This window comes from Gigantopelta aegis, chromosome 5, assembly GCF_016097555.1.
Source record: "Gigantopelta aegis isolate Gae_Host chromosome 5, Gae_host_genome, whole genome shotgun sequence".
Lineage (NCBI taxonomy): Eukaryota > Metazoa > Mollusca > Gastropoda > Neomphalida > Peltospiridae > Gigantopelta > Gigantopelta aegis.
This window is the reverse complement of record NC_054703.1, coordinates 15,281,838-15,309,394: the sequence shown is the minus strand read 5'-3', so window position 1 is coordinate 15,309,394 and position 27,557 is coordinate 15,281,838. Positions and strand designations below refer to the sequence as shown.

General features: G+C 37.4%; 1 long non-coding RNA gene across 1 annotated transcript; it reads right to left on the bottom strand.

The window, feature by feature from the left end:
* Positions 1-12,044: 12,044 nt before the first annotated feature.
* Positions 12,045-14,556, bottom strand: LOC121373306. The gene is made up of 3 exons (XR_005958061.1): positions 14,510-14,556; positions 13,712-13,804; positions 12,045-12,055 (listed from the first exon to the last, which is right to left on the bottom strand). It is a non-coding gene; the product is annotated as an uncharacterized LOC121373306 (long non-coding RNA).
* Positions 14,557-27,557: the final 13,001 nt, after the last annotated feature.

Sequence of the window (27,557 nt, the reverse complement as noted above, 5' to 3'; positions counted from 1 at the left end):
ATGTTCCAACTGTTCTGTCCTGGTCTTATCCCTAGAGGCACTGCTTTTCCGGAATCGCGGACGGAATCGCGGAAATACCTATCTGAAACGGAATTCTCGATTTTTTTTTCCAAAACATTATTTAACTTTAAATAGCGCATTTGATTAATTAAAAATTATTTTTCGAACTAGAAACTATGGACACCGACATCTGCCTGTGCTACGCTACGACACTAGTACCTTTGTATGTTACGCCAAATGTAGAGTATCTAGACGTTTTACCAGTCGTGTTTTCTTCGCTTATTCCCGGCGATTTAACGGGAAAAACCGAACATTGTGAGCTAAAATTGTCCGATATTTACTCAAGTGAAAGATATGTTATGTTTGCTTATTAATTTTTAACATTTGCGGCATTGCCTTATTTCCGATGTCACAAAGGAATGCAGTAATTGCATATTGTATGCCAGGCTTTGTTCAAAATAAATTATACAAGGGAAGTGGTTTATAGTGTGATCGTTTGTAATTATTTTCCCGATCATATCGTAAAGAAAACCGAAAATGTCCGAAGTCTGTGTCGTGGCGTATTCGTGTTTAAATTTAAACCAAAAATAAATACAAACTACTGACATGTTTTACCTCATTGCATATTTATTTTACACCAGCAATTAATTGCGCGGTGTGTGTGTGTGTGTGTGTGTGTGTGTGTGTGTGTGTGTGTGTGTGTGTGAAACAAAAACAGAATTTGTTTAATACTGAAACGGAAAAAACTGGAATTTGTAACATTATGAAACGGAAAAGGGGAAAATCTGAAACGGAAAATCAGTGCCTCTACGTATATCCCCTCTCCAGATATCGTAAGACTTAGCAAAATTATTTGTTTAAGGGTTTGTAACGTTTTGTATTGAGACACTTACTTGTCTGAACTTTATTGTTACTGAAAATGTTCACGAACTGTGAAGAAAAATCTCACAAATGAACAACAACAAATTGGATGTTTATTGCGCGAACCGTGCACGAGAAAACAAACCGAACCAAAATGATAACGGTCACGTGATATACCAATGTCTGTGACATTGAAATGGAAATATCCCCTCTAAAAATAGATTGGACCTCGCTTGCTTAACGGTTTTTTCTCGACAACACGTTTTGTGAAAAAATTCAAAAAATGCATTTCGTGGTTTTACAAACATCAGGATTACCAAAAAGCACTTCAGGTGAATGGAAATGTGTATTCTAAATAATAAAATGTAAGTAAAGTGCAATTTTATTTGTGAAAAATGGGGTTTAATAGCGAAAAACAACGCCGTAATGGTTAACAAATAAACGTAACTAGGGTGTGTCCCTTTAAGGCATTCACACGAAACATGTCGTATACCCTCAGAATAATTCGGAATGTTTTCAAATTATTTTTAAATCACTGGCATGATTCTGCAAGTAAGGTTTTGATTGGTGGACATGATCCACATGTAATAGTGGAGCTAATTTTAATTAGATTGAGAATGATTTTGTGTTTCTGTATATAAGATACGACCAGTCAGACAGTTTAAAACATAATAACTGCATTTAGCATTTGGAAAAAATAACATTCCGCGCATACACGGTTCGACATTTTCAATTTTTAAAAACAACTATATGATAAAATATATATTTCTGAACTATGCACAATGGACAAACACATTGTTTAATATCAGTTTGTTCAGCGTTTCGGTCCGGTCCGCGTTTTACCAACAGCCATCGCTTGACGTCAATACAGATACATGTAGGCATTACGTTCATACCAGTGAATAGATTGTAAAAAAATGTATATCACTGGTGCTAGATCCCCCCCCCCCCCCCCAATCCGCAATTCATCGCTGGTGCTAGATCCCCCCAGTCCGCACTGCATCGCTGTTGCTAGATCCCCTCCAATCCGCACTTTATCGCTGGTGCCAAATTCCCCCAGTCAGCACTTTATCGCTGGTGCTAGATCCCCCCCCCCCAGTCCGCACTTTATCGCTGGTGCTAGACCCCCCCCCCCAGTCCGCATTTTATCGCTGGTGCTAGATCCCAAACACCCCCCCCCCCCCCCCCCCAGTCCGCACTTTATCGCTGGTGCTAGATCCCCCAAGTCAGCACTTTATCGCTGGAACATAGATGATTATTTTATGTTTAATGGTCTATACATATCAGGATTAAAGTTGAAAACAATTGTGCTTTGTGGCTATATAAACCAAATTGACCCAACCACATGTCCATCAACCTATAAATAACTTGCTTTGATAACCTGCACTATCATGCAAAGACACTCTCTGTGTGACCCCATAACATGTTGCTGATAATTCGAAGTGTTATTACATTACTTCCTGATAACATCTACGTTGCTAACATGATAACGTTGGCGTTGCTATTTGTTATCAGGTCAATAGGAAATTAAGGTTCTGCTTCTCAGTGGGTTGATTGTTATTTTTTCCAAACAACCAATTCCGATGGTAGTACGTACGGTCCCATTTCACGTTGATTTTTAACTGAATTTGGTTACGATGAGATGAAATATGTTGGCCATTCCCCAGTATCATTAACACAACTAATATAAAGATTTTGTGGTTGCCAGAAGGACGAATTCATGTAAATAAGCAGCCTGAATAATTGGATTACTCTTTGTTGATGAACAATAAAACAATATTATAATACCTATTGGTACTTACCAGACTCACTGCATGTGGGTCCTTTGAATCTTGAAGAGCAGGTGCATTCAGTGCATGTTGTAAGTGGTGTACCACCATTCAAACAAGTTAGTCCACATTCACCTACAAAGAACAAAATACATTTAATACATAGTAACTGCAATCGATCATAATCTGTCCCTTTATCAGTGCACTCATACTATGGTTGCATTAAAGATTGCATTGTATTGTATGTCTCAAGAGCTGTACCACCATTCAAACAAAGTATTTCATATTCTCCTACAATGACCTAACTACATTTAATACATAGTATTTGCCATCGATCATACTGTTGTTATAAATGTAACTAGTACATGTCCCAAGAGCTGAACAACCAATCTAACAAATTGTTTCACATTCTCCTACAATGAACACCTTACATATGATAAATATTATCCTCCATCGACCATACTGATGTTACAAATGTGACCAGTACATGTCTCAAGAGCTGTACCACCATTCTAACAAGTTGTTTCACATTCTCCTACAATGAACACCTTACATATGATAAATATTATCCTCCATCGACCATACTGATGTTACAAATGTGACCAGTACATGTCTCAAGAGCTGTACCACCATTCTAACAAGTTGTTTCACATTCTTCTACAATGTACACCTTATAAAAGGGAAATTCTTGAGTTTGTTGCATTGTAAGATGTTTCCGACTAATACAATATTTCTAGTATTAAACTTACATATTCAATATATTTTCTTGTTTCGAATATCAGTCTCTATATATTCAATGTGTTTCTGGTCGTCTTAATATTTGTAAGAAGCCCAAACTGGATTGTGTCTTAAAATAATTTCATATGGATAAAAAGATAATATTTTAGGAAATAAAATGACATTTAACCTAGTCAATATTAGAACGATCAGAAACACGTTTAATATGCAGTCACTAATATTTTATGTAGAAAAATATATTGATATATAATTACAATTGTTAAAATGTCTCTGTTAGTCGATAACATCTTAAAAATTGCAGCAAACTCAGGAATGTCTGTTTAATACATAGTATCTGACATCGATCATACTTTTCTTACAAGTGTAACCAGTACATGTCTCAAGAGCTGTACCACCATTCTATCAAGTTGTTTATATTCCCCTACAATGAACACCTTATATTTAATACATAGTGTCTGCCATCGATCATACTGTTGTTACATATGTAACCAGTACATGTCTCGAGAGCTGTACCACCATTCTGTCAAGTTTAGGTCGTGGGATGCAAAGGATCTACATGCACCCCCCCCCCCCCCCCCGCACAACCCAGCTACATTATGTTTTTTTAGGAACACTAGTATCTCCAGAATATGGTACAAACACGTAACAGTGAAAGAAATTGGGATCCACTACTCATTTGCTACCAATTTTGAAGGGTACCGTAGAAAACGATAAAATTCCATTGACGTTACGCCGTAGTCGATGCTCTCTATATTTTATTCATGAAAATGTCTACAAGTATAGTATGTCAGTGACATGTTTTATAGATCAAATTGAAGGTTATGATCTCCTGGTTAATACGAAATGCATTAATGTAAGATATATACTTAAAAACCATGACAAAATCATCATTAAGTGGCCACACCTCGTTTTTCTTATTAATGACCCTAGAAATACTCCAATTTCAATGCTATTTTCTTTTTCACAAAGAAAAACGGAAGGAAATGTTTTATTTAACGGCGCACTCAACTCATTTTGTTACGGTCATATAGTGTCAGACATATTGTTAAGAACCACACACAGATATTGAGAGAGGAAACCTGCTGTCGCCACTTCATGGGCTACTCTTTCTGATTAGCAGCAAGGGATCTTTTATATGCACCATCCCACAGACAGGATAACACATACCACGGCCTTTGATATACAAGTCGTGGTGCACTGGCTGGAGCAAGACATAGCCCAATGTGCCCACCGACGGGGATTGATTCCAGACTGACCGCACATCAAGTGAACATTTAACTCTGGTCTACGCCCCAACCCCTTTTCACAAAGACTGAGTGCGAGTCATGTGTTTGCTATATAGTTATATTCTACACTATTTTTGCTTTAATTTGACACCAATATCAACATACTGACTTTAAAACTTATCGTTTTGAACATGATGGGTGTTTGTTCAATTTTGGTGTCACATGGTGATATTTGTTTATAACCAATATAATTATTTAAAAATTTGCTCTGTTGGAAGAATTTGATACGTTGCAGGACAGAAAAATCTTCACTGATTTACCATTCTGTTGTCTTACTTACAAAACATACCTAGATCCATCAGTAGTAAATAACTGGATTTATTTGGCATAAAAAAAAACAATTCTTGCTTTTTTTCTCATATTTTGTTCATAGTTTCAGGTATTTTCTCTGACTGAGGCTCTTTGTTGATGACAGATCCTGCACGCACCATGGACACGAGACAACCACTGAAACGGAAACGAGAATCTTCTGAAAAGACTGAAACCTGTGTGCATAGTTCATGTTGAGGGTTTAAAATATGGAGAGGTACAACTGCTGTCTGGTTGCAAGGATCCTGAGATGAAATTGGCTAAATTACAGGACATTAAGACAAAAAGACTTGCTCAATCTTTTAACTCCAGTCATAGGATGAAGGAAACTTGTGATCTGATACCAAGTACATTAGAAAAACAACATGGCTTTCACTGACAATGCTACAAACGTTTCACATCAAATCTAGATAGACTAGTTCCAACCACAAGCAAATCTCTGATTTCTGAATCAACAATACGACATCGCATGAGATGCCAAAGTTCATTAGACAGTGATTATTACAGTTGGAAACGGCCCTAGCCGAAGCTGCTGATCAATCATCAATGCAATTATCAAACCAGATCATTCGATCGCCATCAGTATCATCAGTGTTTCATTCACAGGTTGATAACTTCGACCAACTTCTGAATGACCTAAGAGGTAAAGGATCAATCCATACAGCTCACGGGATCATGCTGCAGGAATTGGAATATGATGACCATGGAGGTAGCTATCCGAAAATACCATCCATGTCAAGGACTGGACAGCGCTCTCTCAAACTAAAGAGAACACACATTCTACCAGACTGTTACATCACAAATAGGAGAAGTCTTAAACTGCAGATCAGTCAGTTAAGCTACCCAGGCTCTGTTCAGGCGATGGATAACTCAGTTAACCTTCAGGTGATCTCGGTATTTATTAGAATGATGTGTGACAAGCAAACTTATCTCTGAGATCTGTGCAGTACCAAGAAAGTTTACCACCATAGACTATTATCCTGTTATTGATCAGCCCATAACAGATTACAAAACAGTGCAGGAGTGCTTACGGTACGCCGAGTAAGTCACACGAGAAGTAGGGCAGCAATATGTCATCACAACCTTTGGCTTGGGCGTATGTATGAAGGCTTACCCACTCATATGGATCCAATCAGAGATATACGAAAATCATATTATCCTGACAGACACTCTTCATCTTGCTTGTGCATATATGAAAATGTTAGGAAAGAAGATGTCAGGCTCTAGGTTATCAGTTATCCTTCTTGAGGCTGGTTTGATCAGGCGTGGATTATTAGGTGGCGTCATGTCTGGGAAGCATTATGACAGAGCCATGCATTGTCATAAACCAATGGTGGAATGCTTAGAGCGACTGTTCGTACAGGAGTATTTCAATGATAAACATGACATCAAGCCTTTCTCCAGTCTTCCTGATGATTCAGCAAATAAACTCTGTGAGCTGATAGAAGCCCAAAATCCAAAAACATTCGATAAAGCCTTGCTTGATTTACTAGTAATGAGTTTCACAGAGGACTACACGCAGTTCCAAGATAATGTTGCATCGGGTCTTCTTGGGAAGACAGCCCAGCTGTGGATCTCTTTTGTCTCTTATGAAGGCTGTTGAGACAAATGACTTTCTTTTGTATGCACAATGTAATAGTCGTATGCCAACCTTGTTCTTCAGCTGTGGAGGTCAGAACTATGCTAGATAACTATGCTAGATACCTAACATATTGCTCTGTGTTTCTTGCAAATTTGGACACCTCGCATCCAGGTGTAACCAGACTGATTGAGATATGAGCCATCAGTGTTGCTAGATATTTTATTCCTGGAAACCGGTGTGCAGTGGATAAGAGAATGGAGGAGACATTCAAGTGGCATTCCAAGTCACACAGTGGTGCTCGAACCAGTGGTACAGGTGTGGCAGACTTGCTGACCAATTACCAGGCGTACCAGAGATGGGCTAGAGCCACAGTATGTGAATGCCACAATGTATATGGCTGACATGTCATGAGATGTAAGTGAATCCACCAAGCATCAGGATGTTCGCCCAACTGAGATCCAAAGAGGAGAAAGGTGTGTGGCAAAGGCCAAAGAGACAATAGAGAGTTTCATTAACCCCTTTTCTGTTAACACGAAAGATCGCCTATTGATTCTATCATCTGGAGGTGCAGCATCTGAAGACGTGACAGCTGATGTCCTTCAAGCTGAGTCCATTGGAATACAGGCCGAAAATAGCTTCATTAATGACCAGCTAAACAAAAGGCCAAAACATCTTCAAACCATTGAAACGCTTGAATCTGAAGACCTTGGATACCATGAGCAAGACATTAAGGTGACAACAACAAAGAACAAGATCATCCAGTACAAGCATCAGCGTAACATCGCCTTTCAGTTGTTTGTCAGGTCACAGAAACAGGGTTTGAATATTGATCTAAAAGAGTTGATGATGTATCTATTAAGCTCCATACCTTACACTACCAAGACCGGCCTCGGTGGCGTCGTGGCAGGCCATCGGTCTACAGGCTGGTAGGTACTGGGTTCGGATCCCAGTCGAGGCATGGGATTTTTAATCCAGATACCGACTCCAAACCCTGAGTGAGTGCTCCGCAAGGCTCAATGGGTAGGTGTAAACCACTTGCACCGACCAGTGATCCATAACTGGTTCAACAAAGGCCATGGTTTGTGCTATCCTGCCTGTGGGGAGCGCAAATAAAAGATCCCTTGCTGCCAATCGGAAGAGTAGCCCATGTAATGGCGACAGCGGGTTTCCTCTCAAAATCTGTGTGGTCCTTAACCATATGTCTGACGCCATATAACCGTAAATAAAATGTGTTGAGTGCGTCGTTAAATAAAACACTTCTTTCTTTACACTACCAGAACAGCTGACAGATTTCTAACAAAAACAAACAAGGGGAAGGCATTCGAGGTTCTGACAAAAGCCTGCATGGATGCTGACATACCACTACAGAAGGAAACACTGACAAGTCATGATGGAAATCAATGTTTCTAATGTCTGAAAGACATACCAGAAAACGTCAGTCAGATCTGTTCCAAACTGTTTGATACCATGTGAAAGTCAGAGAGTGTTTTATTCAGCACAAATCAACACTTTCCAGATTCTTTAAAGTCACTTGAACGACAACGGCGTGGCTATGGTGAGAAATACATTTTAAAAGGTGGAGCCACTAAGACACCACATGATTGGGAGATGTTCCTCTCCAATGACCACAGCAGATCCAGTTCATTCAGCTACTGCAGAAGGTGTGGAGCAGTAATGAGTATGCATCCAGACTACAAACCCCCATCATATTAAAAACATTAACTTCAGAAGTTTTAAAGTCAGTATGCTGATACTGGTGTCAAATTAAAGCTATGATAATGTAAAATATAAATATATAGCAAATAAAAGATTCCCACTCAGTCTCTTTTTGTGAAAAAGAAAATAACATTGGAATTCGGGTATTTCTAAGGACGTCAAAAAGGAAAGCGAGGTGTGGTCACTTAATGATGATTTATTCATGGTTTTTAAGTATATATCTTACATTAATGCATGTCATATTAACCAGAAGATAATAAGCTCCAATTTGTTCTATAATACATGTCACTGACATACTTGTAGACATTTTGATCAATAAAATATAGAGAGCATTGACTACAGCGTAATGTCAATGGGAATTTATCATTTTTTAGGGTACCCTTCAATATTGGTAACAAGTTCTTGGCATTCTCCTACAGTGAACACGTCATAATTAATAAATGGTATGTCATTGGTCATCTTGTTGTTACAAACATAACCATTATATGTCTCAAGAGCTGTACCGCCATTCAAAGAAGTTGTTTCTCATTCTCCTACAGTGAAGACCCTACATTTAACAAATAGTATCTGCCATCGATCATATCCTTGTTACAAACATAACCAGTGCATGTCTCAAGAGCTATACCGCCATTCAAAACAAGATATTTCCCATTCTCGTACAGTGAACAAACTACATTCAATAAATAGTATTTGCCAGCGATCATACTCGATACAAACATAGTGGCTTATTGAAACAGCTATAAAAAAAAACCTCTATGGTGACAGAGGATAACTGAAAAGACAGCTCATTTCATTTTACAGACTGAATTTTACTATACTGGTGTAGCTTAATTGTGAAAGAAATGGTTGCAACAAAGATTGTATTGTATTGTTTTGCATTGCATTGCATTGTATTGTATTGCATGTCTCAAGAGCAATATCGCAATGCAAACAAATTATTTCACATTCTCCTACAATGACCTAAATACATTTAATACATAGTATTTGCCATTGATCATACTGTTGTTTATAAATGTAACTAGTACATGTCTCAAGAGCTGTGCCACCATTGAAACAAGTTGTTTCACATTCTCCTACAGTGAACACCCTACATTTAATAAATAGTATCTACCATCGATCCTACTCTTGTCCTACAAACATAACCAGTGCATGTCTCAAGAGCTGTACCGCCATTCAAACAAGATATTTCACATTCTCCTACAGTGACGGCAAATCCACCAGGAAGACACTTACGCTTAGCTGGATTCCCGTGTCGAGCAATCAAGCTTCAAGACCGACCAAAGAAGATGCCCACTGACAGAATTAACTGTACCATTTAACTGAATAGGTGAAGCACTTTTTAAAAGTACAGTTAAGTTGTCAGTCAATCGTATCTATCCAGACACCCCCTTCCCAAAACACACACATACTGAAAACATCAGACGAAACAGACTTTGGCGAGTAAGAAACTTTGATAAAAATTGGGTTATTATATTCAGTACCAGTTTTTTTTATTATATCCAATAAAACTTCTCTCTTTTTTTCTTCTTTTTTTTTTGGTCTGTTTGATACATACAAGAAATGTTATATTTTATTTCAACAATAAAAACATTTATTTACTGGAGCCAAATATGTCACGTGATCAGAACGGTCGTTCTGTGTTTTGTGCCCATTCACTGTCTATATTTTGTCATCATTTGTAGATTTAATTTGCAACTGATTATTTTTTCTTACTGTCATTAGTTTATTCAGTAAATCTCAATAAATCATAAGAAACCTTTTATTTTGTTCGGGATATGACCGCTTATAACCCTCCCCTCCCCCGACACACACACACACACACACACACACACACACACACACACACACACACACACACACACACCTCGGGACGTTGTGTTTAGCATTACAATTATATATCTCGGATGCCAAATAATATTTAGACCGCCTTTATAAAAAACGAAACTACTTTTATTAGCCGGTGATATCAAAGCGATTGATTCGATTGAACAACATAGAAATAAACTGGTGAGAACAGTGTTATCCTACATATGGGGATCCTATTAAAAAACAACAACAACAAAAAACAAAAACAAAACAACAGATATTTGAGGTAAGTTCATTTTTGTATTAAATATAATAATAAAATTAATTGATTCAACAAAATCAATGCCTGTGAATGGCAAACTAACATTATCTCTGGTTCATTTACATAAAATACATCCTACCAGTCTTTTCTGTAGCAGATATTCAGTGGCTAAATAATAGGTAGGCCATCCATAGTCAACTAACACGCATAGGTATATGGTAACCAAGCTTTCAAATATCATTAGTGGATTATTATTCCTGATTTACTTGGAAGGACGAGGGAGGATTGGGAGGCAGGGGGGTCGGAGTCGCTCAGCCGCCACGTTTAATTTTCACACAATGAGAACAATGTCGGGTTTTATTTAAAGAATATAAAATAAATAGTATAATAATATTAATTTAAAAGTAAAATAAAATATGATTTGCTGGATTGACGGCAAACACTTTATTGTTTTCAACCCACTACTCCATTTATTTTGGCTTGATTTGTGTTACTTATACTGATGTTACTATGATACTAATACTTACATGTAAGCGACTTAAAAACGCCCAGGAGAAATGGCTAAGTATCTGCCAGCGATCATACTCGTTGCAAACATAGTGGCTTATTGAAACAACTATATAAACTAAACTCTATGGTGACAGAGGAGAACTGAAAAGACAGCTCATTTCATTTGACAGACTGGACTTAGCTATACTGGTGTAGCTTAATTTAAAAATATGTTGTTTTTTTTTTTAAATTGACCAATGTTTTTTTCATAATCCACATGAAAACAGATTTTGTTTATTTTTAATGCAAACCAAATGGAATAATTGATAAAAATGTTTAAATGGAGTCTGGTACAAGGAACAAACTTACGACATGCACTTCCTTTCCAATTTCCATCGCAGTTACACTTGTTACAGACATCGTTAGGACTTCCGCCATTTTCACACTTTAGTTTGCAAGGAACTGCAATAAATGTTAACCTGTTATGGCTAGCTCTTCTAGACTTGATCACAAACAACGAGTTTCGGGAACACAGATGATTATTAGAAGTCCAATGGTCTATACACATGTGAATTAAAGTTTAATAAAACATTCTACTCGGTTGCTATATAAACCAAATTGACCCAACCACATGCCCATCAAACTGTAAATAATTTGCTCCGATAACCTGCACTATCATGCAAACACACTTTCTGTATGACCCCATGACACGTTGCTGATAATTTCAAGTGTTATCACATTACGCCCTGACAACATCTACATTGCTAGCATGATAACGTTGGCGTTGCTATTTGTCATCGGGTCGATAGGAAATTAATTTTCTGCTTCTCGGTGGGTTGATTGTTTCAAACAACCAATTCCGATTGTAGTACGTACGGCCCCGTTTCAGAGGAATGTGAAAAGTGGGACCAATCGTTTTTTTTATATATTCCAACGTAGATTTTTAACTTAATTTGGTTACGATGGGATGAAATATGTTGGCCACCCCCCAGTATCATAAACACACGTAATATAAACATTTCGTGATACAGTCCCATAAACATATGTTCCGACCCACAATCTGCGATTGGCAGAAGGACGAACTCATGTTAAATAAGCAGCCTGAATAGTTGGATTACTCTTTGTTGATGACCAATAAGACAATATCATAATAAGTATTTGATTCCTGAAGGGCAGGTGCATACAGTGCACGTTTTAAGCGGTGTACCACTATTCACACAAGTTAATCCACATTCACCTACAATGAACAAACTAAACAGCTTGTACAATGTACATTTAATAAATAGTAACTGCCATCATCAATGGTTGTAATAAACATTGTATTGTATGGTATGTCTCAAGAGCTGTACCACCATTCAAACAAATATGTTCACATTTTCCTACAATGACCTAAAAATATAACCAGTACATGTTTCAAGAGCTGTGCCACTATTCTAACAATTTGTTTCGCATTCTCCTATAATCTACACCTTATATTGAATACATGGTATCTGTTATCGATGATACTGTTGTTACAAATGTAATTAGTACATGTATCCAGAGCTGTACCGCCATTCTAACAACGTGTTACACATTCTCCTACAATAAACACCTTGTATGTAACAAATAGTATCTGTCATACTGGTGTTACAAATGTAACCAGTACATGTCTCAAGAGATGTACCACCACTCAAACACTTTGTTCCACATTCTCCTAAAGAGAACACCCTACATTTAATAAATAGTATCTACCATCGATCATACTCTTGTTAGAAACATAACCTGTGCATGTTTCAAGAGCTGTACTGCCATTCAGTCAAAATATTTCACATTCTCCTGCAGTGAACAAACTACATTCAATAAAGAGTATTCATGGGTTAGGCGTAACGACCCGACACGCCACTTTGCCGTTAAGTAAGCACATTGTTGGCGTGGAAGCGCCTTACGTCAATTGCCGCTAGGGCTTGATTTTAAGTGCTTTAGAAGAACAATTACCACAAGTACGAGCGTGGCAGTCGATTACCTGTTACAAGCAACTTGTGGGACAGTATCTTAAGCACTATGATAGGTAAAACACTTCTAATACCTAACAATGGACCAGCCGTGTGCTCACATTAGTGTTTGGTAATTTTACCACATCTACTGGGACCATTAATCCGCCAGGAAGGCGCGTAAGCTAAACGGGATTCCCGTGCCGAGTAATCAAGCTCCAAGGCCGAGCAAACAAGATGCCAAATGACAGAAACAACTGTACTATCTAACTGAATAAACGATAGGTGAAGTACTTTTTAAAAGTACAGTTAAGTTGCCAATCAGTCGTTACTATCCAAAACAAAACACACATACACACACACTGAACACATCGAATTGTGTATGTCTGCCAATTCGACATCAAACGAAACAGACTTCGGTGAGTACAAAAACTTTGATAAAAACTGGGTTGTTATATTCAACAAAGGTCTTTTTTTTTATTAAGTCCAATACCAGACGGTTTATTATTTTATTTTTTTGTCTGTTTAATACATACTAGGAAAGTTATATTTTATTTCAACAATAAAAACATTTATTTTAATTTTTATCGTGTTGGCAATACCGGCCTGGAAAAAATGACTTATTTGGCGCCAAATATGTTATGTGATCAGAACGGTCATTCTGTCTTTTGTGCCCATTCACTGTCGTCTGATATTTTGTCATCATTTCTAGATTTAATTTGTAACTGATTACTTTTACTTACTGTCATTAGTTTATTCAGTAATTCTTAATAAAACATTAGAAACCTTTTATTTTGTTAGGGATAAGACCACTTCTTTTCATAATCCACATGAAAACAGATTTTGTTTCTTTTTTAATACAAACCAAATGGAATGATTGATAAAAATATTTAAACGGAGTCAGGTACGAGGCATAAACTTACCACAGGTACTCCCTTTCCAATTTCCAACACAGTTACACTTCTTACAGACATCGTTAGGACTTCCGCCATTGTCACACTTTAGTTTGCAAGGAACTGCAATAAATGTTAACCTGTTATGACTAGTTCTTCCATACTTGATCATATACAACAAGTTTCAGGAACATAGATGATTATTAGATGTCTAATGGTCTATACACATCTCAATTAAAAATTGAAAACAATTGTGCTTGCTGGCTATATAAACCAATCTGACCCAACCATATGTCCATCAACCTATAAATAACTTGCTCTGATGACCTGCACTATCATGCAAACACACTTTCTGTGTGACCCCATGACACGTTGCTGATAATTTGAACTCTTATCACATTACTTCCTCCTACGTTACTAGCATGATAACGTTGGCGTTGCTATTTGCTATCAGGTCAATAGGAAAATAATTTTCTGCTTCTCAGTGGGTTGATTGTTAGTGTTTTTAAACAACCATTTCCGATGGTAGTACGTATGGTCGCATCTCACAGGAATGTGAAACGTGGGAGCAATCTTTTTTGGATATGGTCGAACGTAGATTTTTTACTTAATTTGGTTACAATGAGATGAAATATGTTGGCCTTTCCCCAGTATCATAAACACAAGTTATATAAACATTATGGGATACAGTCCCTTAAACATATTGATCCGACCCACAATCTGCGATTGGCAGAAAGACGAACTCATGTTAAATAAGCAGCCTGTATAGTTGGATTACTCTTTGTTGATGACCAATAAGACAATATTATAATAACTATTTGTACTTACCAGACTCACTGCATGTGGGTCCTTTGAATCTTGAAGAGCAGGTGCATACAGTGCACGTTTTAAGCGGTGTACCACCATTCAAACAAGTTAATCCACATTCACCTAAAATGAACAAACTGCATTTAATAAATAGTAACTGCCATCGATCATAATCTGTCCCTTTAACCAGTGTACTGATACAATGGTTGCAATAAAGATTGTATTGTATTGTATTGTATTGTATTGTATTTTATGTCTGAAGAGCTGTACAGCCATTCAAACAAATTATTTCACATTCTCCTACATTGACCTAACTACATTTAATACATACTATTTGCTATCAATCATACTGTTGTTACAAATGTAACCAGTCCATGTCTCAAGAGCTGTACCACCAGTCACATTCGTGTGATTGGTGATAAATGTATGTTGGTTGTAAAAAGTAAAAAGAAAAAAGTTTCCTCTTGGGGAAAAACATGCATGGAATTGTATTTCATCTAGTACCAATATATCAAGTAGCCTTGTGCTTGAAACATGTATGGGGTAGTGGGTATCTCTCAAACGATCAGCTTGACCCCCATTTTGTCTGATTCTCTTTAGGCATTGGTGCAATAGTATTTATATCTGTGGTGTTTATGTCGATGAATACTCTGCAGATAGGAGTTTTAGCCACATATGTTACTGTTGTCATCTATGGTATTTGATTTGATAATATACATCCTGTACCACCATTGAAACACGTTAGTCCACATTCTTCTGCAATGAACACCCTACATTTAAGAAATATTATCTGTCACCGATCATACTCTTGTTACAAACATAACCAGTGCATGTCTCAAGAGCTGTACCGCCATTCAAAGAAGATGTTTCACATTATTCTACAGAGAACAAACTATATTTAATAAATAGTATCTGCCAGCGATCATACTCGATACAAACATAGTGGCTTATTGACACAGCTATAAAAACTAAACTCCATGGTGACAGATGATAACTGGAAAAGACAGCTCATTTCATGTTACATTCTGAACTTAGCTATACTGGTGTAGCTTAATTCTGAAGAAAACAAAAAAACAAAAAAAACACAAAAAAAACAAACAACAAAAACAACAAAAAAACACACAAAAAAAACCACACACTGACAAATGTTCTTTTCATAATCCACATGAAAACAGATTTTGTTTCTTTTTAATGCAAACCAAATGAATTGATTGATAAAAATACTTTAAACTTACGACATGTACTTCCTTTCCAATTTCCAACGCAGTTACACTTCTTACAGACATCGTTAGGACTTCAGCCATTTTTACACTTTAGTTTGCAAGGAACTGCAATAAATGTTAACCTGTTATGGCTAGCTCAAGGAACTGCAATAAATGTTAACCTGTTATGGCTAGCTCTTCCATACTTGATCACATACAGCAATATGGGGAACATAGATGATTATTTTATGTTTAATGTCTATACACATCTGGATTAAAGTTGAAAAAAAACTGTGCTTGGTAGCTATATAAACGAAACTCAGGAAATTACATGTCCATCAAATTATAAATCACTTCCTTCGATAACCTGCACTATCAAGCAGACACACTATCTGTATATCCCCATAACACGTTGATGATCATTCGAAGTGCTATCGCATTACTTCTTTATAACATCTACGTTGCTAGCATGATAACGTTGGCGTTGCTATTTGTCATCATGTCAGTAGGAAATGTTCTGCTTCTCAGTGGGTTAATTGTTAGTTTTTTCAAACAACCAATTCCGATTGTAGTACGTACGGTCCCATTTCACAGGAATGTGAAATGTAGGAATAATCGTTTTGGGATATGGTTCAACATAGATTTTTTATCTTAATTTGGTTACGATGAGATGGAATATGTTGGTCATTCCCCAGTATCATAAACACAAGTAATATAATAATTATTTTGGGATTCAGTCTCTTAAACATCACAATCTGTGATTGGTAGAATGAGCTCATGTTAAATAAGCAGCCTGAGTAGCAAGATTACTCTTTTTTATGAACAATAAAACAATATTATAATAAGTATTTGTACTTTCCAGACTCACTGCATGTGGGTCCTTTGAATCCTCAAGGGCAGTTGCATCCAGTGCACGTTTTAAGCCGTGTACCACCATTCAAACAAGTTATTCCACATTCACCTACAATGAACAAACTATATTTAATAAACAGTAACTGCCATCGATAATAATCTGTCCCTTTCGCCAGTGTACTCATACCATGGTTTCCATAAAGACTGTATTGTACTGTATTGTATATTATTGTATTGCTTTATTTTATTGTATTTTATTTTATTGTATTATACTGCATTATATTGTATTGTATTGTATTGTGTTGTATTTTATCGTACTGTTGTTACAGATGTAACCAGTACATGTCTCATGAGCTGCACAACCATTCTAACACGTTGTTTCACATTCTCCTACAATGAACACCCTACATTTAATAAATAGTATGTGGCATCAATTATACTCTTGTTACAAACATAACCAGTGCATGTTCCAAGAGGTGTAGGTAGTACTAAACCAAATAACATCCGGCTGGGTCAAAGTCGGCGGTGGAGCCAACTTTTGATAGAGCAATTAACACCACAAGGCATGTGATTGGTGGTAAATGTATGCTGGTTGGAAACAAATACACGAAATTTAATTTTTTCAAGTATCAATATGTGAAGTAGCCTTGTGCGGGGTACTTGTGAAAAAAATGTACTCGAATTTTGTGCGGAACTAGGGTAGTCATAGTCGCTACTCGTTATCTCTCAAACGATCAGCTTGACCCCCTTTTTTCTGATTCACTTTAAACGTTGGTGCGATAGTATTTATATCCGTGGTGTTTAAGCCAGTGGATACGCTGCAGGTAGGACATTTAGCCAGATATGTTACTATTGTCATCTATGGTATTTGATTGGATAATATACACCCTGTACCACCATTGAAACACGTTAGTCCACATTCTCCTACAATGAACACACTACATTTAATCAATAGTATCTGCCATCGATCATACTCTTGTTACAAACATAACCAGTACGTGTCTCAAGAGTGTATCGCCATTCAAACAAGATATTTCACATCATCATCCATTGAAGGCTTTTGTAGGAGATATCGTTGGCACTATAATTTGCAATATCCCCTGCGATATTCTCTGCAGGAGATATCCCTTCTTATAAGCTTGGTTGGTCACATTTTATTCACAAGACGATATTTTGTTACGTCTCTGTTTGTTTCAGCGCTAAACTTATCATTAGTGACGTCACGTCACTGACGTTCTGCTGGTTAACGAGTCTACCTCTGCCAAATATGACATTCAACCCACATTACTGATATTGTTTACAACTATCGCAAATGAAAAGAATGATAATGTATGATAGATAATGATAATGTATAAAGAATACCACACCACATACCACCACCCCACCCCACCCCACACCCACCCCACCCCACCATCGTGTCTTGCGCTATCATAAATTTATCAGCACTCATTGATAAAAGTATAAAAATCGTGTTGATAAATTATGATATCACAAAACACTTGGGGACTATCCTCCATTTCTCCTACCGTGAACAAACTACATTTAATAAATAGTATCTGCCAGGCGTTACACTATAGTGGCCTGTTGAAACAAGTATACAAACCTAACTCTATTTCTCCTACCGTGAACAAACTACATTTAATAAATAGTACCTGCCAGGCGTTACACTATAGTGGCCTGTTGAAACAAGTATACAAACCTAACTCTATTTCTCCTACCGTGAACAAACTACATTTAATAAATAGTACCTGCCAGGCGTTACACTATAGTGGCCTGTTGAAACAAGTATACAAACCTAACTCTATTTCTCCTACCGTGAACAAAGTACATTTAATAAATAGTACCTGCCAGGCGTTACACTATAGTGGCCTGTTGAAACAAGTATACAAACCTAACTCTATTTCTCCTACCGTGAACAAACTACATTTAATAAATAGTACCTGCCAGGCGTTACACTATAGTGGCCTGTTGAAACAAGTATACAAACCTAACTCTATTTCTCCTACCGTGAACAAACTACATTTAATAAATAGTACCTGCCAGGCGTTACACTATAGTGGCCTGTTGAAACAAGTATACAAACCTAACTCTATGGTGACAAACGAGAACTGGAAAAGACAGCTCATTTCATTTTACAGACAGGACTTAGCTATACTGGTGTATCTTAATTTTGAAAAATAAATATGCCCCCCCCCCCCCCCCCCCCGAAAAAAAAACAAAACACAGGCCATGTTCTTTTCATAATCCACATGAAACAGATTTTGTTTCTTTTTAATGCAAACCAAATGGAATGATTGATAAAAAATTTTTTTATTTAAAATGGAGTCAGGTACGAGGCACAAACTTACGACATGTACTTCCTTTCCAATTTCCAACGCAGTTACAGTTGGAACAGTGATCGTTAGGACTTCCGGCATTTTCACACTTTAGTTTGCAAGGAACTGCAATAAATGTTAACCTGTTATGACTAGCTCTTCCATATTTGATCAAATACAGCGAGTTTCGGGAACATAGATGATTATTTTATGTTTATTGGTTGATATATATCTGGATTAAAGTTGCAAAAATAATGTTTGGTGGCTATATAAACCAAATTGGTCCAAACTCATGTCCATCAACCTATAAATGACTTTCTTTGATAACCTGCAACACACTTTCTGTGCGACCTCATAACACGTTGCTGATAATTCGAAGTGTTGTCACATTACTTCCTGATAACATCTACATTGCTAGCATGATAACGTTGGCGTTGCTATTTGTCATCAGGTCCACAGGAAATGCATTTTCTGCTTCTCAGTGGGTTGAGTGTTAGTTTTTTTCAAACAACCAGTTCCGATGTTAGTATGTGCTGTCCCATTTCACACGAATGTGAAACGTGGGAGCAAATGAATAAAATGACATGAAATATGTTGACTATCTGACAAATTAAAATTTAACTTTCAAAACGATCAAGATCGAAATGGCAGAACAGTATATAATATGAAATATAGAAATGGTATACCAATGATCTTTACAGAATTAATGTGTGTATACCTTTAACAGGTGAAACTTTGTTGTTGTTTTTTGTTTGTTTTTTAAAGATATTTTACTACTTTACTTTGGGGTATTTTGAAAGTTTAGTAATAGTCAGCCTGCGATGTCATGGCAATGTAACTGAAAAACTTAGATTGTAAATATAACTCTTTTTTTTTTCTTTTTTCTGCACGGAAACACTGTTTTCACAGATTTCAAATTGCAAAGAAATTTTCTTTGATTTTCAGATACATATACATACATCCATACATCCATACATGGATGCATGCATACATACATACAAACATACATACATACATACATACATACATACATACATACATACAGGTTGAGTTAAAGAAACTTCCTTTTTATGGAAGCTTCGATAGCTCAGAGTGTATCGTGGTTAGTCTTGCAATTTGCGGGCGAATCGGTGCCACAGGTTCGAGTCCCAGCAATGGCATGGGACAATTTTTGAGGCCAGAAAGGATTTAATTATCCCCTGCGCCAGTGCGTTAATATCTATGTATGTAATAGTCAACCTCGACATACATACAATATATAGACATTCATACATCAATACATACATACATGCAAAAACACTACAGAGGATATTATAAAAAAACAAAAACAAAAAAAACTAAAAAAAACACCCCAAAAACCCCCTGAAATGAACACTTTAGATACATACACAACATTTTAGGACTTGAAAAAACCCAACATTTCTAATACTTAATATTTATTCAACAAAGCCTGTGACAAAAAAAAAAAATCTGTCTTTTCACAAAAACACTACAGAGGATATTATATAAAAAAAAATAACAAGAAGACGCTCTCTCAAAGAAATGAAGTCTACAGTTTAAAATGTATGGAAACTTTAGAAAATTTTGAAATCCAGCTGACCAAGATCTGTATTAATCGCGTTTATAATTATACAAACACTAACAGCAGAAGGACAGTGTTACACAAAGCCCAGTAATGCTCTTTGTAAAAAAGAAATCCTTCCGCAAATCATTACTGGTTTTGGGGTGGGGTTTTTTTTTTTTTTTTTTTTTTTTTTGGGGGGGGGGGGGGGGGGGGGGGTGGGGGGGGGATGTGTAAAATTCATATTTCCCTAAAATATAATTTGCCAACTTAAGGATATGCTAAAATGACAACACAAATCATGGTCTTTATATACGTTTAGAATGCTTTCAACCTTATATCTTAACTGAATTTTGTTAGTGAAGATTCAAAACACTAACCTAATTGGAAGATATGTTTTGATAATATAAAATCAATTAATGTTAATATGAAAATTTCCAGGTTACCAACATTTATCATCATATCTTTAAAGATATTTTTGTCTATAACATGCTAGTCGCAATGCATAATGATAATATTCATTTAGGAATTAAACACAATTGCTGTTTGTATCAGTCCGATTAAGGGTGGGAATGGCATGGACCATGGTATAATTGGTTTTGGTTCATCGATATAAACACAGTAGTAAGCACAGTTCAACTAAACAGATTGCCGCAAAGGGTATAGGTGGAATGGAAATTTTATTATATTAATTTAATTAGATAAAGGTCATCAGTACTGACTGTTATTAACACCCAATGCTCATCTGTGGAGAAGTGTGAATACTACGGTCAAAGTCGCCGTGAGCTACATTTGATGAGTTCAGGCGCAAAACCCAGTAAGTCCATCTGACTTCGTTTGTTTTATAATGAAGATTTTTACCTGATGGTAATTTTAATTCTCACTAATTCCACTTTTCGTGTCATGAAATGGTTATGGAGCAATGAACAAAAAATATGAATGTAAAAAATGAACCTTTATTTAAAAACTCGGTAATTACCCAAATGTGATTGATTTTTCTACAAAAACTAAGTAAGTCCACCTTTGTTTCCAAAACTCAGTAAGTCCATTTCTGGAGACTAGTGTTATGGAAGTGTTGCAGAATCAAAGAACAGACAATTAGAAACATCTTAAAAGTGAAGGTTGAATTAAACATTTACAAAAAAAGAACTTTACTTGTCCATGGATATACCAACGTTTGGCAGTTGCTGGCCTATTGTTCCTAGCCTTTACAAAGCGTTAAAACTGACATTTATTTAAAACGAGTGTGCCATCCCAGTGCAATAACAATGACAGTAAGATACTCACTCTAGAATTATAATTATGGAAAGATGACTGGAAAATAATGCCAGTTGGGTCACAACATACTCCATCCCCCAATGGAAGTCATCAAAAGATTACACAAAGTTCAGTCAGTCATCCCGCCCCCTCCCCCAATTTAAACACACATCCATCGATTTATTGAAATTGGGCTAGTGAGTGTAAAAGTAATTTTTCACAATATTGAACAAAGCTGCCTTTTAATGTATTCTAAGTTATTTTCATTCAGAGTTCTGGCAGTACACAAAGCATTTGTATGTGTGAATGTTACACCAGGAATCAAACCTTCACCACTGTAGCGAGCTTTTTTGGATATAGAACGGACCGAACTTCGTGGCCGACGTCGTTTATGCTTTCCTGTTGGTGATAACATCACAGGTTCGTCAACTGCATCACACGTTTCCATAACTAGCGTGAATAAATTGGCCAAAATCCGAAGGAATTATACGAATTCAGCGTGCAAAAATGCTTATCATCGGAACGGCCATCTTATGTGTTATGTGATCTGATGTGCACATGTGATTGGCGGTCTACAAACTACGTGGTTCTCCAGACAAACTCAGATGGCGTTTCCGATGTTCTGCAAAGTAATCGTATTCTAGCTTGGATTTAGAGTGGGACTAACGGGCTTTTGAAGCAAAATTCCTTTGCTCATCAGGTACCAGGGACTGAGAAGGTTTGTCTCTAACGGTTATCTCAATTTTCATGGATGTGACGTTTACGAGGTTTTGCGCCTGAACTCCTCATTTGTAAGTAGTTTAGTTACCTTGAATGGCAAAAAAATTACTCTTATTTTGCTAATAGATGTACTACATATATGCAGGGTATCCATCACTATCTTTAATTTCAGAATTGTGGATCCAATCTAAATATTGAGCTGATCTCCGAATTTCGACCTTCAGCCACCTTAGGTTCTTCATATTTCCATATATCAACTACTAAAGGATGGATCTGTAGAATTTTCTGTGGTTAGTTCCTATGTCTGTCAAAGATTGTGTTGTAGTTATAATGTGTACCATATATTTCGACGGGTTAGTTCCTATGTCTGTCAAAGATTGTGTTGTAGTTATAATGTGTACCATATATTTCGACGGGCCTTTACCTTGTAAGTTGCCCTTGAGGTGTTTGTTATATATCGGTTGGATGTGACCTGCTGAACACCTCTTTATCGTATTGTAACGGGGCGCTCTGACTAAACACGAAGGAACTCTCGTGTCCACAATTGCTCGCGCCTGTAAAAGTGGCAGCGTGTATCACGAACAATTGCGTTTCGGAGAGACCCCACCAGAGATGGATAATGTAGCCGAGTTAGAGACGTTCTTCTCAGGGTCTTAGAGAAGTTAAGGTCCAATCCCAATTAATAACTATGTCTAAACTATACAGCTGAAGAAAACACCACAACACAATAAGGAACGTTTATACAAATTTCTTTATATTGCACTCGCTTGTTGTTGACAAGGAAAATTGCACAATTTGTCAATAAAGTTCAAAGTTCAATTTATAATCCGAACCCAATACACAGTAGGTTCTCCAGTCTTGTATAACACAGAGACTCGTATACTAGTGTCATAGATGCACACTAGCACTGAGAGGGTTCCACTCTTACATCAATGGTAGCAACTCGAACAATGTCAACAGCAAACAGCATAAGTAACATACACGGAAGTGTACGCTGGCACTTTAACTTGCAAACGGAAGTAACTAGAATAACTGTCTTCAGCAACAGGTACTATACACGGGTCAGGTACACAATGGTCGAGTACTGGTCCGGGCGTTAAGCAGTCGGTCTGGAGTTTCAGTTAGCACTGCTGGTCTGGAAAAAGTGAAGAATAGTGTTCATGTCAGGAAACTGACGTGCAGAAACTCGTTATGGTTTCTTCAGGTAGAGAGCCCTTTAGCCCGTGTGTCTACAAGTCCTCGTCTTAATCAGAAGTACAGCACAACCAAGCACTCCCGTCCAAGGATAATCAGCAGGCAATGGAACGGTAGCGGTCTGCAACTCCCTAGGTATATCTATAAAGTGAAAACAGCATCCAACACGATAGTCAGAAGTCCCTATTTCTGTACTTCCTATCTCGTCTGCTCACAGTGTCACCAAAATGATGTAGCGTACAAGATCGCAAACGTCACATAGACTTCTTGAGATTCATAACTAAGTATCACTATCTATTAGGTAGTTTACTAAAATTCCTTTTATTTGTATTCAAACTGCGCTCCTATGCACCATGCACCTTTTTGCACTGTGCGTCTTTTTGCGCCTTTACTGCGCTCATTTGCGTCCTTTTCCGCCGTGCGCTCTTTTGTGTCCTTTTCCGCCGTGCGCTCTTTTGCGTCCTTTTGCGCCATGCGCCCTTTTGCACCGTGCGCTGTTTTGCGTCCTTGTGCGCCGTCTTTGTACAAGTGATGCATTGTTTAGTTCCTATGCATATCTGCATCCCATCCTAAGTTTCGCCATGTGTGTCTTTGGACTTCAGGAATCAACAAACCGATGTGAGCTCTGTGCTCCACCTCTTTTATACGGGTGGAAGTGTACCACGTGACTGATTACCTATGTGTCCGCTGGCACATGACGTCATTCTCTGTGCATCTTCGTCATATCCAGTCCACCATAATGAACCCGGATATAGGTTGCAAATATTTGCTATTCCATAATTATTATTTGTAGAATAGCCAATTAAGAATACTTTCTTGTTTCTTAATAATTATTTCTTCACTTCCAGAATATTATAATTACCATCGACGTCCCAAACCTAACGACAAAAACACGAATACGATATTTACGGAAATACTATTCTACATTTTTCAGCAACAATACCTGAAACAAAATAGATTGTAATCAATTAACGTAAAAAATCAACAATGTGGATGTAAAACAAATCCATTCTAGTAAACAATGAAGACACCCTCCAGTAAACAGGAAAGAGTGCGACGTTTCTAACTGCGTTCAGGCGCATGCGTTTTCAAAAACGTATCGTAACGCGCATGTGCGGTTCGCCATTTTCCATTTTTAAGGCCATTACATGAACAAATATATGTTTCTTAACTATGCACATTCGACGAATACTTAGTTTAATATGTTTTTTAAAAGGAAAAATTCAATTTGTCAAGCGTTCTTGTTCGGTCCGCGTTTTATTCACTGCAATGGAGGCACAAAAATGTAGCATACCTTTTGCAGATCGAATATAATAATTGAAAACAAATTCTAACAACAGGGGTCTTAAAACTCGTAAAAATTATATGCTTTGACCGTGTTGATCTTGCACGTGTGAGGTCATTTAACAAGCACCGAATGTTAATTCATCTTTCTCCATTTTAAGTCAATTTCTACGAGTCATTTGGACCCGCCATCGGTAATTTTAAGGAATAAACAAAAACGACTTAGTAAAATTAATGGAGTTACAGGAGTTTGTAAAGTTTTGTATTTAGATATTTACTTTTCTGAACTTTATTGTTTATGAAAATGTTCCTGAACTGTGAAGAAAAGCCTCATAAATGAACGACATGCCGATGACAACACATTAGATGTTGATTGCACGAACCATGCACGAGGAAACAAAGTGAACGGAATTGGAAGCATAACGCAGTTAGGGACGATGACGATATATAAATTCATTCTGAAACCTGACAAAATTTGCAGCCCATTATAAATTAGCGAAATAACTATTTCCGCTGTGTTAAAGGGACACACCCTAGTTTTTAAACACTAAGGCATATTTGTCACTATTAGAGCCGTTTATGATCACTGAAATCAAACATTACTTATATTTTATTGTTTAGATTATCGATGTCCGTAGAACCGAAGTGTTTCTGGTCATCTTGTTGTTTCTGAAATCGCAAAATGCATTTTTAGTATTTTTAAAAACGCACGTGCGTCTGACAAGTAGCTGTTATTGATTCGAGTTCTAGTCTATTTTTCAGGATATTTTCACTCTGTTGTAACTTTATCCAAGTGTGTTACAGGTTTGTAGATTAATTAAACTTATCGTCCATTTTTTGAAACTAGTTGAAACTAGGGTCTGCGCCTTTAATTTGTAAATAAAACATTTAGAATTCAACTGCGTTTTGTATTTTATCAAAGCACAAGCATTGTCCGTTTCACTATGTTACGCATTCTGTTTAGTTTCAGAATTGTGGGTAGGCCCTAGATTGCTTTTTCACTGTGTACCATATATAAGCATGGGGCGTTACTTTGAGTTATATATGAGTTGGATGTGCCCTACTGAACACCTCTTTATGAGATAATAAACATTCTATGTTTAGTTTCAGAAGTGTGGGTCGAATATGAATATTGAACTGAACTCCGATTTAGACCTTTAATAGGGCGACACGTTCTCATATAGTCCCTGGGTTCTTCACATTTCCATGGAGCATGCACTAGAGGATGGATCTGTAGAATTTCATAAACTATTTATGTTTATCTCTAGAATTGTGTGGCTGAAAACGAGGGTGGTTCAGTTATACTGTGTACCATATATTTTGACGAGGTGTTACCTTTGTAAAATATACTCTGTCAAAAAATAAACGCATAGGCGAAATATTCATGGAATTATCTCTATAATACAAAGTGGCATAATTTCGTTATTTATGATCGTATCAGTCAAATTTAACATGAGTATGTGACAATGTTCTTGCTATGGAATGACGGCAGTGAAGGCATTTTCATCACCAAACAGCGTCGCACGAGGGCGCTGAAATCAGTACCTTGCGTGGCCACCAGCAGCAGCAAACACTGCGCTACATCTCCTTGACATAGACTGAATGAGTCTCTGAATCCTGGCACGTGGAATCCATCATGTCGCTGTAGAAGGAAACGTGACTCGTCGCTGAACCATACTTGCCTCCAGTTTCCCCAAGTTCCACCCGTATACATTCGTGCACCAGCAAACACGTAAATGTCGATGTTGACATCGCAGGACGGAGCCAACATATGGTCTCCTAGCCCGTAAACCAGCTTCTCGAAGTCGGTTCCGAATGGTTTGTGCAGACACCCTTCTCAAACCATGTATGCGTACAGCAGTGTTTGTTGCTGTGACAGTTCGGTGACGCAAGTCCAGAACCCGGATGTAGCGATCTTGTGCTGCAGTTGTTATGCGAGGTCTTCCACTTCTGGGCCAGTCTTCAGCTGATTGAAACTGCTGGTACATGTCCCAGAGATGTGAAATGGTGCTCTGATGGACGTTCATGTGGCGTGCGACTGCTGACTGCGATTCACCTAACTGGAGGTGGCCTATTGCAATGTTTCGATTCGACAGGCTTAGTCTTGGCATCTTGTAACTCGTCTATGTCGAAATGGAAATGAGGCATCATTGCGAGCATTGCAGCTTTAAATACCCATCACTACCTCAATCTTTTCCCCGAGTTTCACGTGCATTCGCCAAAATCTGACCATTTCACGCCGATTTCCTGCAGTTATCGCACAACGTGCATTAAATTTGTTTTAGGGTGCATTTGGGCATGCTGTTCCATTCCAGGAACGTTAAACAAACATGGCCATTCAGCAGCATTGNCTACAGCAAACGGTAGTCAAAGATTCCAGCTCTAATACAACAGTCCTATGGTTGACGTTAGACACCCTTACATGGATAATGCACATGCTCCCTGCTAAAAATATAAATTACCAGATTATCACTAATACACACATCTCAGGAATAAACCCGTCAGGAAATGCGTATATAACCAGAACATTACTGAAAAGGGACTTACGCAGTCGCATGTTATTATATTCTTGTTCACATTATACTCATGCTATAAAACTAAACAAGTGCCCCCCCCCCCCCCCCCCCCCCCCCCCACCACACACACACAAACACCGCATCTGATGTCATGCATAAGTGCTGGAA